Genomic DNA, 13,464 nt, shown 5'->3' on the forward strand with positions numbered 1-13,464 from the left:
GTTTCTGTATCTCTATTATGTTGGTGCGGCTTCGGAACTTTTAAATATCTTGATATATCTCGAGAACTACGCATCTGATCAAAAAATATCATAGAACATAAAAAGTAGGAAACTTAATTCTCTACAAAAAAGGTCTCTTAACATTTTGCCATACCTCGCTTCGTTTCCGAGATATTTGCATATTTATTTCAAGGGAAGGGGCCTGACGGACATATTTCGAGATATTTCTTCTTCTTGTTGTTCTTCTTCTGCACAGCTAAGCTGGAAGTGGCATTTGCAGCTCGCAATAGTGCAGAGATATCTCAAAGAAAGGGGCCACGGTGTTTCTGTATCTCTATTATGTTGGTGCGGCTTCGGAACTTTTAAGTATCTCGATATATCTCGAAAACTACGCTTCTGATCAAAAAATATCATAGAACATAAATTGTAGGAAACATAATTCTCTACAAAAAACGTCTCTTAACATTTTGCCATAGCTCGCTTCGTTTCCGAGATATTTGCAGATTCAGCTCAAAGGAACTGGCCTGACGGACATATTTCGAGATATTTCTTCTTCTTGTTGTTCTTCCTCTGCACAGCTAAGCTGGAAGTGGCATTTGCAGCTCGCAATAGTGCAGAGTTATCTCAAAGAAAGGGGCCACGGTGTTTCTGTATCTCTATTATGTTGGTGCGGCTTCGGAACTTTTAAATATCTTGATATATCTCGAGAACTACGCATCTGATCAAAAAATATCATAGAACATAAAAAGTAGGAAACTTAATTCTCTACAAATAAGGTCTCTTAACATTTTGCCATAGCTCGCTTCGTTTCCGAGATATTTGCAGATTTATCTCAAGGGAAGGGGCCTCACGGACATATTTCGAGATATTCCTTCTTCTTGTTCTTCTTCTGCACAGCTAAGCTGGAAGTGGCATTTGCAGCTCGCAATAGTGCAGAGATATCTCAAAGAAAGGGGCCACGGTGGTTCTGTATCTCTATTATGTTGGTGCGGCTTCGGAACTTTTAAATATCTTGATATATCTCGAGAAATACGCGTCTGATCAAAAAATATCATAGAACATAAAAAGTAGGAAACATAATTCTCTACAAAAAAGGTCTCTTAACATTTTGCCATAGCTCGCTTCGTTTCCGAGATATTTGCAGATTTATCTCAAGAGAAGGGGCCTGACGGACATATTTCGAGATATTTCTTCTTCTTGTTGTTCTTCTTCTGCACAGCTAAGCTGGAAGTGGCATTTGCGGCTCGCACTAGTGCACAGTTATCTCAAAGAAAGGGGCCACGGTGTTTCTGTATCTCTATTATGTTGGTGCGGCTTCGGAACTTTTAAGTATCTCGATATATCTCGAAAACTACGCTTCTGATCAAAAAATATCATAGAACATAAATTGTAGGAAACATAATTCTCTACAAAAAACGTCTCCTAACATTTTGCCATAGCTCGCTTCGTTTCCGAGATATTTGCAGATTCAGCTCAAAGGAACTGGCCTGACGGACATATTTCGAGATATTTCTTCTTCTTGTTGTTCTTCCTCTGCACAGCTAAGCTGGAAGTGGCATTTGCAGCTCGCAATAGTGCAGAGTTATCTCAAAGAAAGGGGCCACGGTGTTTCTGTATCTCTATTATGTTGGTGCGGCTCCGGAACTTTGAAATATCTTGATATATCTCGAGAACTACGCATCTGATCAAAAAATATCATAGAACATAAAAAGTAGGAAACTTAATTCTCTACAAAAAAGGTCTCTTAACATTTTGCCATAGGTCGCTTCGTTTCCGAGATATTTGCATATTTATCTCAAGGGAAGGGGCCTGACGGACATATTTCGAGATATTTCTTCTTCTTGTTGTTCTTCTTCTGCACAGCTAAGCTGGAAGTGGCATTTGCGGCTCGCACTAGTGCACAGTTATCTCAAAGAAAGGGGCCACGGTGTTTCTGTATCTCTATTATGTTGGTGCGTCTTCGGAACTTTTAAATATCTTGATATATCTCGAGAACTACGCGTCTGATCAAAAAATATCATAGAACATAAAAAGTAGGAAACATAATTCTCTACAAAAACGGTCTCTTAACATTTTGCCATAGCTCGCTTCGTTTCCGAGATATTTGCAGATATATCTCAAGGGAAGGGGCCTGACGGACATATTTCGAGATATTTCTTCTTCTTGTTGTTCTTCTTCTGCACAGCTAAGCTGGAAGTGACATTTACAGCTCGCAATAGTGCAGAGTTATCTCAAAGAAAGGGGCCACGGTGTTTCTGTATCTCTATTATGTTGGTGCGGCTTCGGAACTTTTAAATATCTTGATATATCTCGAGAACTACGCATCTGATCAAAAAATATCATACAACATGAAAAGTAGGAAACTTAATTCTCTACAAAAAAGGTCTCTTAACATTTTGCCATAGCTCTCTTCGTTTCCGAGATATTTGCAGATTTATCTCAAGGGAAGGGGCCTAACGGACATATTTCGAGATATCTCTTCTTCTTGTTGTTTTTCCTCTGCACAGCTAAGCTGGAAGTGGCATTTGCAGCTCGCAATAATGCAGAGTTATCTCAAAGAAAGGGGCCACGGTGTTTCTGTATCTCTATTATGTTGGTGCGGCTTCGGAACTTTTAAATATCTTGATATATCTCGAGAACTACGCATCTGATCAAAAAATATCATAGAACATAAAAAGTAGGAAACTTAATTCTCTACAAAAAAGGTCTCTTAACATTTTGCCATACCTCGCTTCGTTTCCGAGATATTTGCATATTTATTTCAAGGGAAGGGGCCTGACGGACATATTTCGAGATATTTCTTCTTCTTGTTGTTCTTCTTCTGCACAGCTAAGCTGGAAGTGGCATTTGCAGCTCGCAATAGTGCAGAGATATCTCAAAGAAAGGGGCCACGGTGTTTCTGTATCTCTATTATGTTGGTGCGGCTTCGGAACTTTTAAGTATCTCGATATATCTCGAAAACTACGCTTCTGATCAAAAAATATCATAGAACATAAATTGTAGGAAACATAATTCTCTACAAAAAACGTCTCTTAACATTTTGCCATAGCTCGCTTCGTTTCCGAGATATTTGCAGATTCAGCTCAAAGGAACTGGCCTGACGGACATATTTCGAGATATTTCTTCTTCTTGTTGTTCTTCCTCTGCACAGCTAAGCTGGAAGTGGCATTTGCAGCTCGCAATAGTGCAGAGTTATCTCAAAGAAAGGGGCCACGGTGTTTCTGTATCTCTACTATGTTGGTGCGGCTTCGGAACTTTTAAATATCTCGATATATCTCGAAAACTACGCTTCTGATCAAAAAATATCATAGAACATAAAAAGTAGGAAACTTAATTCTCTACAAAAAAGGTCTCTTAACATTTTGCCATAGCTCGCTTCGTTTCCGAGATATTTGCAGATTTATCTCAAGGGAAGGGGCCTAACGGACATATTTCGAGATATTTCTTCTTCTTGTTGTTCTTCTTCTGCACAGCTAAGCTGGAAGTGGCATTTGCGGCTCGCACTAGTGCAGAGTTATCTCAAAGAAAGGGGCCACGGTGTTTCTGTATCTCTATTATGTTGGTGCGGTTTCGGAACTTTTAAATATCTTGATATATCTCGAGAACTACGCATCTGATCAAAAAATATCATAGAACATAAAAAGTAGGAAACTTAATTCTCTACAAATAAGGTCTCTTAACATTTTGCCATAGCTCGCTTCGTTTCCGAGATATTTGCAGATTTATCTCAAGGGAAGGGGCCTCACGGACATATTTCGAGATATTTCTTCTTCTTGTTGTTCTTCTTCTGCACAGCTAAGCTGGAAGTGGCATTTGCAGCTCGCAATAGTGCAGAGATATCTCAAAGAAAGGGGCCACGGTGTTTCTGTATCTCTATTATGTTGGTGCGGCTTCGGAACTTTTAAATATCTTGATATATCTCGAGAACTACGCGTCTGATCAAAAAATATCATAGAACATAAAAAGTAGGAAACATAATTCTCTACAAAAAAGGTCTCTTAAAATTTTGCCATAGCTCGCTTCGTTTCCGAGATATTTGCAGATTTATCTCAAGGGAAGGGGCCTCACGGACATATTTCGAGATATTTCTTCTTCTTGTTGTTCTTCTTCTGCACAGCTAAGCTGGAAGTGGCATTTGCAGCTCGCAATAGTGCAGAGATATCTCAAAGAAAGGGGCCACGGTGTTTCTGTATCTCTATTATGTTGGTGCGGCTTCGGAACTTTTAAATATCTTGATATATCTCGAGAACTACGCATCTGATCAAAAAATATCATAGAACATGAAAAGTAGGAAACTTAATTCTCTACAAAAAAGGTCTCTTAACATTTTGCCATAGCTCTCTTCGTTTCCGAGATATTTGCAGATTTATCTCAAGGGAAGGGGCCTGACGGACATATTTCGAGATATTTCTTCTTCTTGTTGTTCTTCTTCTGCACAGCTAAGCTGGAAGTGGCATTTGCAGCTCGCAATAGTGCAGAGTTATCTCAAAGAAAGAGGCCACGGTGTTTCTGTATCTCTATTATGTTGGTGCGGCTTCGGAACTTTTAAATATCTTGATATATCTCGAGAACTACGCGTCTGATCAAAAAATATCATAGAACATAAAAAGTAGGAAACATAATTCTCTACAAAAACGGTCTCTTAACATTTTGCCATAGCTCGCTTCGTTTCCGAGATATTTGCATATTTATCTTAAGGGAAGGGGCCTGACGGACATATTTCGAGATATTTCTTCTTCTTGTTGTTCTTCTTCTGCACAGCTAAGCTGGAAGTGGCATTTGCGGCTCGCACTATTGCAGAGTTATCTCAAAGAAAGGGGCCACGGTGTTTCTGTATCTCTACTATGTTGGTGCGGCTTCGGAACTTTTAAATATCTCGATATATCTCGAAAACTACGCTTCTGATCAAAAAATATCATAGAACATAAATTGTAGGAAACATAATTCTCTACAAAAAACGTCTCCTAACATTTTGCCATGGCTCGCTTCGTTTCCGAGATATTTGCAGATTCAGCTCAAAGGAACTGGCCTGACGGACATATTTCGAGATATTTCTTCTTCTTGTTGTTCTTCTTCTGCACAGCTAAGCTGGAAGTGGCATTTGCAGCTCGCAATAGTGCAGAGATATCTCAAAGAAAGGGGCCACGGTGTTTCTGTATCTCTATTATGTTGGTGCGGCTTCGGAACTTTTAAATATCTTGATATATCTCGAGAACTACGCATCTGATCAAAAAATATCATAGAACATGAAAAGTAGGAAACTTAATTCTCTACAAAAAAGGTCTCTTAACATTTTGCCATAGCTCTCTTCGTTTCCGAGATATTTGCAGATTTATCTCAAGGGAAGGGGCCTGACGGACATATTTCGAGATATTTCTTCTTCTTGTTGTTCTTCTTCTGCACAGCTAAGCTGGAAGTGGCATTTGCAGCTCGCAATAGTGCAGAGTTATCTCAAAGAAAGAGGCCACGGTGTTTCTGTATCTCTATTATGTTGGTGCGGCTTCGGAACTTTTAAATATCTTGATATATCTCGAGAACTACGCGTCTGATCAAAAAATATCATAGAACATAAAAAGTAGGAAACATAATTCTCTACAAAAACGGTCTCTTAACATTTTGCCATAGCTCGCTTCGTTTCCGAGATATTTGCATATTTATCTTAAGGGAAGGGGCCTGACGGACATATTTCGAGATATTTCTTCTTCTTGTTGTTCTTCTTCTGCACAGCTAAGCTGGAAGTGGCATTTGCGGCTCGCACTATTGCAGAGTTATCTCAAAGAAAGGGGCCACGGTGTTTCTGTATCTCTACTATGTTGGTGCGGCTTCGGAACTTTTAAATATCTCGATATATCTCGAAAACTACGCTTCTGATCAAAAAATATCATAGAACATAAATTGTAGGAAACATAATTCTCTACAAAAAACGTCTCCTAACATTTTGCCATGGCTCGCTTCGTTTCCGAGATATTTGCAGATTCAGCTCAAAGGAACTGGCCTGACGGACATATTTCGAGATATTTCTTCTTCTTGTTGTTCTTCCTCTGCACAGCTAAGCTGGAAGTGGCATTTGCAGCTCGCAATAGTGCAGAGTTATCTCAAAGAAAGGGGCCACGGTGTTTCTGTATCTCTATTATGTTGGTGCGGCTTCGGAACTTTTAAATATCTTGATATATCTCGAGAACTACGCATCTGATCAAAAAATATCATAGAACATAAAAAGTAGGAAACTTAGTTCTCTACAAATAAGGTCTCTTAACATTTTGCCATAGCTCGCTTCGTTTCCGAGATATTTGCAGATTTATCTCAAGGGAAGGGGCCTCACGGACATATTTCGAGATATTTCTTCTTCTTGTTGTTCTTCTTCTGCACAGCTAAGCTGGAAGTGGCATTTGCAGCTCGCAATAGTGCAGAGATATCTCAAAGAAAGGGGCCACGGTGTTTCTGTATCTCTATTATGTTGGTGCGGCTTCGGAACTTTTAAATATCTTGATATATCTCGAGAACTACGCGTCTGATCAAAAAATATCATAGAACATAAAAAGTAGGAAACATAATTCTCTACAAAAAAGGTCTCTTAAAATTTTGCCATAGCTCGCTTCGTTTCCGAGATATTTGCAGATTTATCTCAAGGGAAGGGGCCTCACGGACATATTTCGAGATATTTCTTCTTCTTGTTGTTCTTCTTCTGCACAGCTAAGCTGGAAGTGGCATTTGCAGCTCGCAATAGTGCAGAGATATCTCAAAGAAAGGGGCCACGGTGTTTCTGTATCTCTATTATGTTGGTGCGGCTTCGGAACTTTTAAATATCTTGATATATCTCGAGAACTACGCATCTGATCAAAAAATATCATAGAACATGAAAAGTAGGAAACTTAATTCTCTACAAAAAAGGTCTCTTAACATTTTGCCATAGCTCTCTTCGTTTCCGAGATATTTGCAGATTTATCTCAAGGGAAGGGGCCTGACGGACATATTTCGAGATATTTCTTCTTCTTGTTGTTCTTCTTCTGCACAGCTAAGCTGGAAGTGGCATTTGCAGCTCGCAATAGTGCAGAGTTATCTCAAAGAAAGAGGCCACGGTGTTTCTGTATCTCTATTATGTTGGTGCGGCTTCGGAACTTTTAAATATCTTGATATATCTCGAGAACTACGCGTCTGATCAAAAAATATCATAGAACATAAAAAGTAGGAAACATAATTCTCTACAAAAACGGTCTCTTAACATTTTGCCATAGCTCGCTTCGTTTCCGAGATATTTGCATATTTATCTTAAGGGAAGGGGCCTGACGGACATATTTCGAGATATTTCTTCTTCTTGTTGTTCTTCTTCTGCACAGCTAAGCTGGAAGTGGCATTTGCGGCTCGCACTATTGCAGAGTTATCTCAAAGAAAGGGGCCACGGTGTTTCTGTATCTCTACTATGTTGGTGCGGCTTCGGAACTTTTAAATATCTCGATATATCTCGAAAACTACGCTTCTGATCAAAAAATATCATAGAACATAAATTGTAGGAAACATAATTCTCTACAAAAAACGTCTCCTAACATTTTGCCATGGCTCGCTTCGTTTCCGAGATATTTGCAGATTCAGCTCAAAGGAACTGGCCTGACGGACATATTTCGAGATATTTCTTCTTCTTGTTGTTCTTCCTCTGCACAGCTAAGCTGGAAGTGGCATTTGCAGCTCGCAATAGTGCAGAGTTATCTCAAAGAAAGGGGCCACGGTGTTTCTGTATCTCTATTATGTTGGTGCGGCTTCGGAACTTTTAAATATCTTGATATATCTCGAGAACTACGCATCTGATCAAAAAATATCATAGAACATAAAAAGTAGGAAACTTAGTTCTCTACAAATAAGGTCTCTTAACATTTTGCCATAGCTCGCTTCGTTTCCGAGATATTTGCAGATTTATCTCAAGGGAAGGGGCCTCACGGACATATTTCGAGATATTTCTTCTTCTTGTTGTTCTTCTTCTGCACAGCTAAGCTGGAAGTGGCATTTGCAGCTCGCAATAGTGCAGAGATATCTCAAAGAAAGGGGCCACGGTGTTTCTGTATCTCTATTATGTTGGTGCGGCTTCGGAACTTTTAAATATCTTGATATATCTCGAGAAATACGCGTCTGATCAAAAAATATCATACAACATAAAAAGTAGGAAACATAATTCTCTACAAAAAAGGTCTCTTAACATTTTGCCATAGCTCGCTTCGTTTCCGAGATATTTGCAGATTTATCTCAAGGGAAGGGGCCTGACGGACATATTTCGAGATATTTCTTCTTCTTGTTGTTCTTCTTCTGCACAGCTAAGCTGGAAGTGGCATTTGCGGCTCGCACTAGTGCACAGTTATCTCAAAGAAAGGGGCCACGGTGTTTCTGTATCTCTATTATGTTGGTGCGGCTTCGGAACTTTTAAGTATCTCGATATATCTCGAAAACTACGCTTCTGATCAAAAAATATCATAGAACATAAATTGTAGGAAACATAATTCTCTACAAAAAACGTCTCCTAACATTTTGCCATGGCTCGCTTCGTTTCCGAGATATTTGCAGATTCAGCTCAAAGGAACTGGCCTGACGGACATATTTCGAGATATTTCTTCTTCTTGTTGTTCTTCCTCTGCACAGCTAAGCTGGAAGTGGCATTTGCAGCTCGCAATAGTGCAGAGTTATCTCAAAGAAAGGGGCCACGGTGTTTCTGTATCTCTATTATGTTGGTGCGGCTCCGGAACTTTGAAATATCTTGATATATCTCGAGAACTACGCATCTGATCAAAAAATATCATAGAACATAAAAAGTAGGAAACTTAATTCTCTACAAAAAAGGTCTCTTAACATTTTGCCATAGCTCGCTTCGTTTCCGAGATATTTGCATATTTATCTTAAGGGAAGGGGCCTGACGGACATATTTCGAGATATTTCTTCTTCTTGTTGTTCTTCTTCTGCACAGCTAAGCTGGAAGTGGCATTTGCGGCTCGCACTATTGCAGAGTTATCTCAAAGAAAGGGGCCACGGTGTTTCTGTATCTCTACTATGTTGGTGCGGCTTCGGAACTTTTAAATATCTCGATATATCTCGAAAACTACGCTTCTGATCAAAAAATATCATAGAACATAAATTGTAGGAAACATAATTCTCTACAAAAAAGGTCTCTCAACATTTTGCCATAGCTCGCTTCGTTTCCGAGATATTTGCAGATATATCTCAAGGGAAGGGGCCTGACGGACATATTTCGAGATATTTCTTCTTCTTGTTGTTCTTCTTCTGCACAGCTAAGCTGGAAGTGGCATTTACAGCTCGCAATAGTGCAGAGTTATCTCAAAGAAAGGGGCCACGGTGTTTCTGTATCTCTATTATGTTGGTGCGGCTTCGGAACTTTTAAATATCTTGATATATCTCGAGAACTACGCGTCTGATCAAAAAATATCATAGAACATAAAAAGTAGGAAACATAATTCTCTACAAAAACGGTCTCTTAACATTTTGCCATAGCTCGCTTCGTTTCCGAGATATTTGCAGATATATCTCAAGGGAAGGGGCCTGACGGACATATTTCGAGATATTTCTTCTTCTTGTTGTTCTTCTTCTGCACAGCTAAGCTGGAAGTGGCATTTGCGGCTCGCACTAGTGCACAGTTATCTCAAAGAAAGGGGCCACGGTGTTTCTGTATCTCTATTATGTTGGTGCGGCTTCGGAACTTTTAAATATCTCGATATATCTCGAAAACTACGCTTCTGATCAAAAAATATCATAGAACATAAAAAGTAGGAAACATAATTCTCTACAAAAAAGGTCTCTTAACATTTTGCCATAGCTCGCTTCGTTTCCGAGATATTTGCAGATTTATCTCAAGGGAAGGGGCCTAACGGACATATTTCGAGATATTTCTTGTTCTTGTTGTTCTTCCTCTGCACAGCTAAGCTGGAAGTGGCATTTGCAGCTCGCAATAGTGCAGAGTTATCTCAAAGAAAGGGGCCACGGTGTTTCTGTATCTCTATTATGTTGGTGCGGCTTCGGAACTTTTACATATCTCGATATATCTCGAAAACTACGCTTCTGATCAAAAAATATCATAGAACATAAATTGTAGGAAACATAATTCTCTACAAAAAACGTCTCTTAACATTTTGCCATAGCTCGCTTCGTTTCCGAGATATTTGCAGATATATCTCAAGGGAAGGGGCCTGACGGACATATTTCGAGATATTTCTTCTTCTTGTTGTTCTTCTTCTGCACAGCTAAGCTGGAAGTGGCATTTGCGGCTCGCACTAGTGCACAGTTATCTCAAAGAAAGGGGCCACGGTGTTTCTGTATCTCTATTATGTTGGTGCGTCTTCGGAACTTTTAAATATCTTGATATATCTCGAGAACTACGCGTCTGATCAAAAAATATCATAGAACATAAAAAGTAGGAAACATAATTCTCTACAAAAACGGTCTCTTAACATTTTGCCATAGCTCGCTTCGTTTCCGAGATATTTGCAGATATATCTCAAGGGGAGGGGCCTGACGGACATATTTCGAGATATTTCTTCTTCTTGTTGTTCTTCTTCTGCACAGCTAAGCTGGAAGTGGCATTTGCGGCTCGCACTAGTGCACAGTTATCTCAAAGAAAGGGGCCACGGTGTTTCTGTATCTCTATTATGTTGGTGCGGCTTCGGAACTTTTAAATATCTTGATATATCTCGAGAACTACGCATCTGATCAAAAAATATCATAGAACATAAAAAGTAGGAAACTTAATTCTCTACAAAAAAGGTCTCTTAACATTTTGCCATAGCTCGCTTCGTTTCCGAGATATTTGCAGATTTATCTCAAGGGAAGGGGCCTAACGGACATATTTCGAGATATTTCTTCTTCTTGTTGTTCTTCTTCTGCACAGCTAAGCTGGAAGTGGCATTTGCGGCTCGCACTAGTGCACAGTTATCTCAAAGAAAGGGGCCACGGTGTTTCTGTATCTCTATTATGTTGGTGCGTCTTCGGAACTTTTACATATCTCGATATATCTCGAAAACTACGCTTCTGATCAAAAAATATCATAGAACATAAATTGTAGGAAACATAATTCTCTAAAAAAAACGTCTCTTAACATTTTGCCATAGCTCGCTTCGTTTCCGAGATATTTGCAGATTTATCTCAAGGGAAGGGGCCTAACGGACATATTTCGAGATATTTCTTCTTCTTGTTGTTCTTCTTCTGCACAGCTAAGCTGGAAGTGGCATTTGCAGCTCGCAATAGTGCAGAGATATCTCAAAGAAAGGGGCCACGGTGTTTCTGTATCTCTATTATGTTGGTGCGGCTTCGGAACTTTTAAATATCTTGATATATCTCGAGAACTACGCGTCTGATCAAAAAATATCATAGAACATAAAAAGTAGGAAACATAATTCTCTACAAAAAAGGTCTCTTAACATTTTGCCATAGCTCGCTTCGTTTCCGAGATATTTGCAGATTTATCTCAAGGGAAGGGGCCTGACGGACATATTTCGAGATATTTCTTCTTCTTGTTGTTCTTCTTCTGCACAGCTAAGCTGGAAGTGGCATTTGCAGCTCGCAATAGTGCAGAGTTATCTCAAAGAAAGAGGCCACGGTGTTTCTGTATCTCTATTATGTTGGTGCGGCTTCGGAACTTTTAAATATCTTGATATATCTCGAGAACTACGCGTCTGATCAAAAAATATCATAGAACATAAAAAGTAGGAAACATAATTCTCTACAAAAACGGTCTCTTAACATTATGCCATAGCTCGCTTCGTTTCCGAGATATTTGCAGATATATCTCAAGGGAAGGGGCCTGACGGACATATTTCGAGATATTTCTTCTTCTTGTTGTTCTTCTTCTGCACAGCTAAGCTGGAAGTGGCATTTGCGGCTCGCACTAGTGCACAGTTATCTCAAAGAAAGGGGCCACGGTGTTTCTGTATCTCTATTATGTTGGTGCGTCTTCGGAACTTTTACATATCTCGATATATCTCGAAAACTACGCTTCTGATCAAAAAATATCATAGAACATAAATTGTAGGAAACATAATTCTCTAAAAAAAACGTCTCTTAACATTTTGCCATAGCTCGCTTCGTTTCCGAGATATTTGCAGATTTATCTCAAGGGAAGGGGCCTAACGGACATATTTCGAGATATTTCTTCTTCTTGTTGTTCTTCTTCTGCACAGCTAAGCTGGAAGTGGCATTTGCAGCTCGCAATAGTGCAGAGATATCTCAAAGAAAGGGGCCACGGTGTTTCTGTATCTCTATTATGTTGGTGCGGCTTCGGAACTTTTAAATATCTTGATATATCTCGAGAACTACGCGTCTGATCAAAAAATATCATAGAACATAAAAAGTAGGAAACATAATTCTCTACAAAAAAGGTCTCTTAACATTTTGCCATAGCTCGCTTCGTTTCCGAGATATTTGCAGATTTATCTCAAGGGAAGGGGCCTGACGGACATATTTCGAGATATTTCTTCTTCTTGTTGTTCTTCTTCTGCACAGCTAAGCTGGAAGTGGCATTTGCAGCTCGCAATAGTGCAGAGTTATCTCAAAGAAAGAGGCCACGGTGTTTCTGTATCTCTATTATGTTGGTGCGGCTTCGGAACTTTTAAATATCTTGATATATCTCGAGAACTACGCGTCTGATCAAAAAATATCATAGAACATAAAAAGTAGGAAACATAATTCTCTACAAAAACGGTCTCTTAACATTTTGCCATAGCTCGCTTCGTTTCCGAGATATTTGCAGATATATCTCAAGGGAAGGGGCCTGACGGACATATTTCGAGATATTTCTTCTTCTTGTTGTTCTTCTTCTGCACAGCTAAGCTGGAAGTGGCATTTGCGGCTCGCACTAGTGCACAGTTATCTCAAAGAAAGGGGCCACGGTGTTTCTGTATCTCTATTATGTTGGTGCGTCTTCGGAACTTTTACATATCTCGATATATCTCGAAAACTACGCTTCTGATCAAAAAATATCATAGAACATAAATTGTAGGAAACATAATTCTCTACAAAAAACGTCTCTTAACATTTTGCCATAGCTCGCTTCGTTTTCGAGATATTTGCATATTTATTTCAAGGGAAGGGGCCTGACGGACATATTTCGAGATATTTCTTCTTCTTGGTGTTCTTCTTCTGCACAGCTAAGCTGGAAGTGGCATTTGCGGCTCGCACTAGTGCAGAGTTATCTCAAAGAAAGGGGCCACGGTGTTTCTGTATCTCTATTATGTTGGTGCGGCTTCGGAACTTTTAAATATCTCGATATATCTCGAAAACTACGCTTCTGATCAAAAAATATCATAGAACATAAATTGTAGGAAACATAATTCTCTACAAAAAAGGTCTCTCAACATTTTGCCATAGCTCGCTTCGTTTCCGAGATATTTGCAGATATATCTCAAGGGAAGGGGCCTGACGGACATATTTCGAGATATTTCTTCTTCTTGTTGTTCTTCTTCTGCACAGCTAAGCTGG

The sequence above is a fragment of the Osmia lignaria genome, unplaced genomic scaffold (genome assembly GCF_051020975.1).
Source record: "Osmia lignaria lignaria isolate PbOS001 unplaced genomic scaffold, iyOsmLign1 scaffold0006, whole genome shotgun sequence".
NCBI lineage: Eukaryota > Metazoa > Arthropoda > Insecta > Hymenoptera > Megachilidae > Osmia > Osmia lignaria.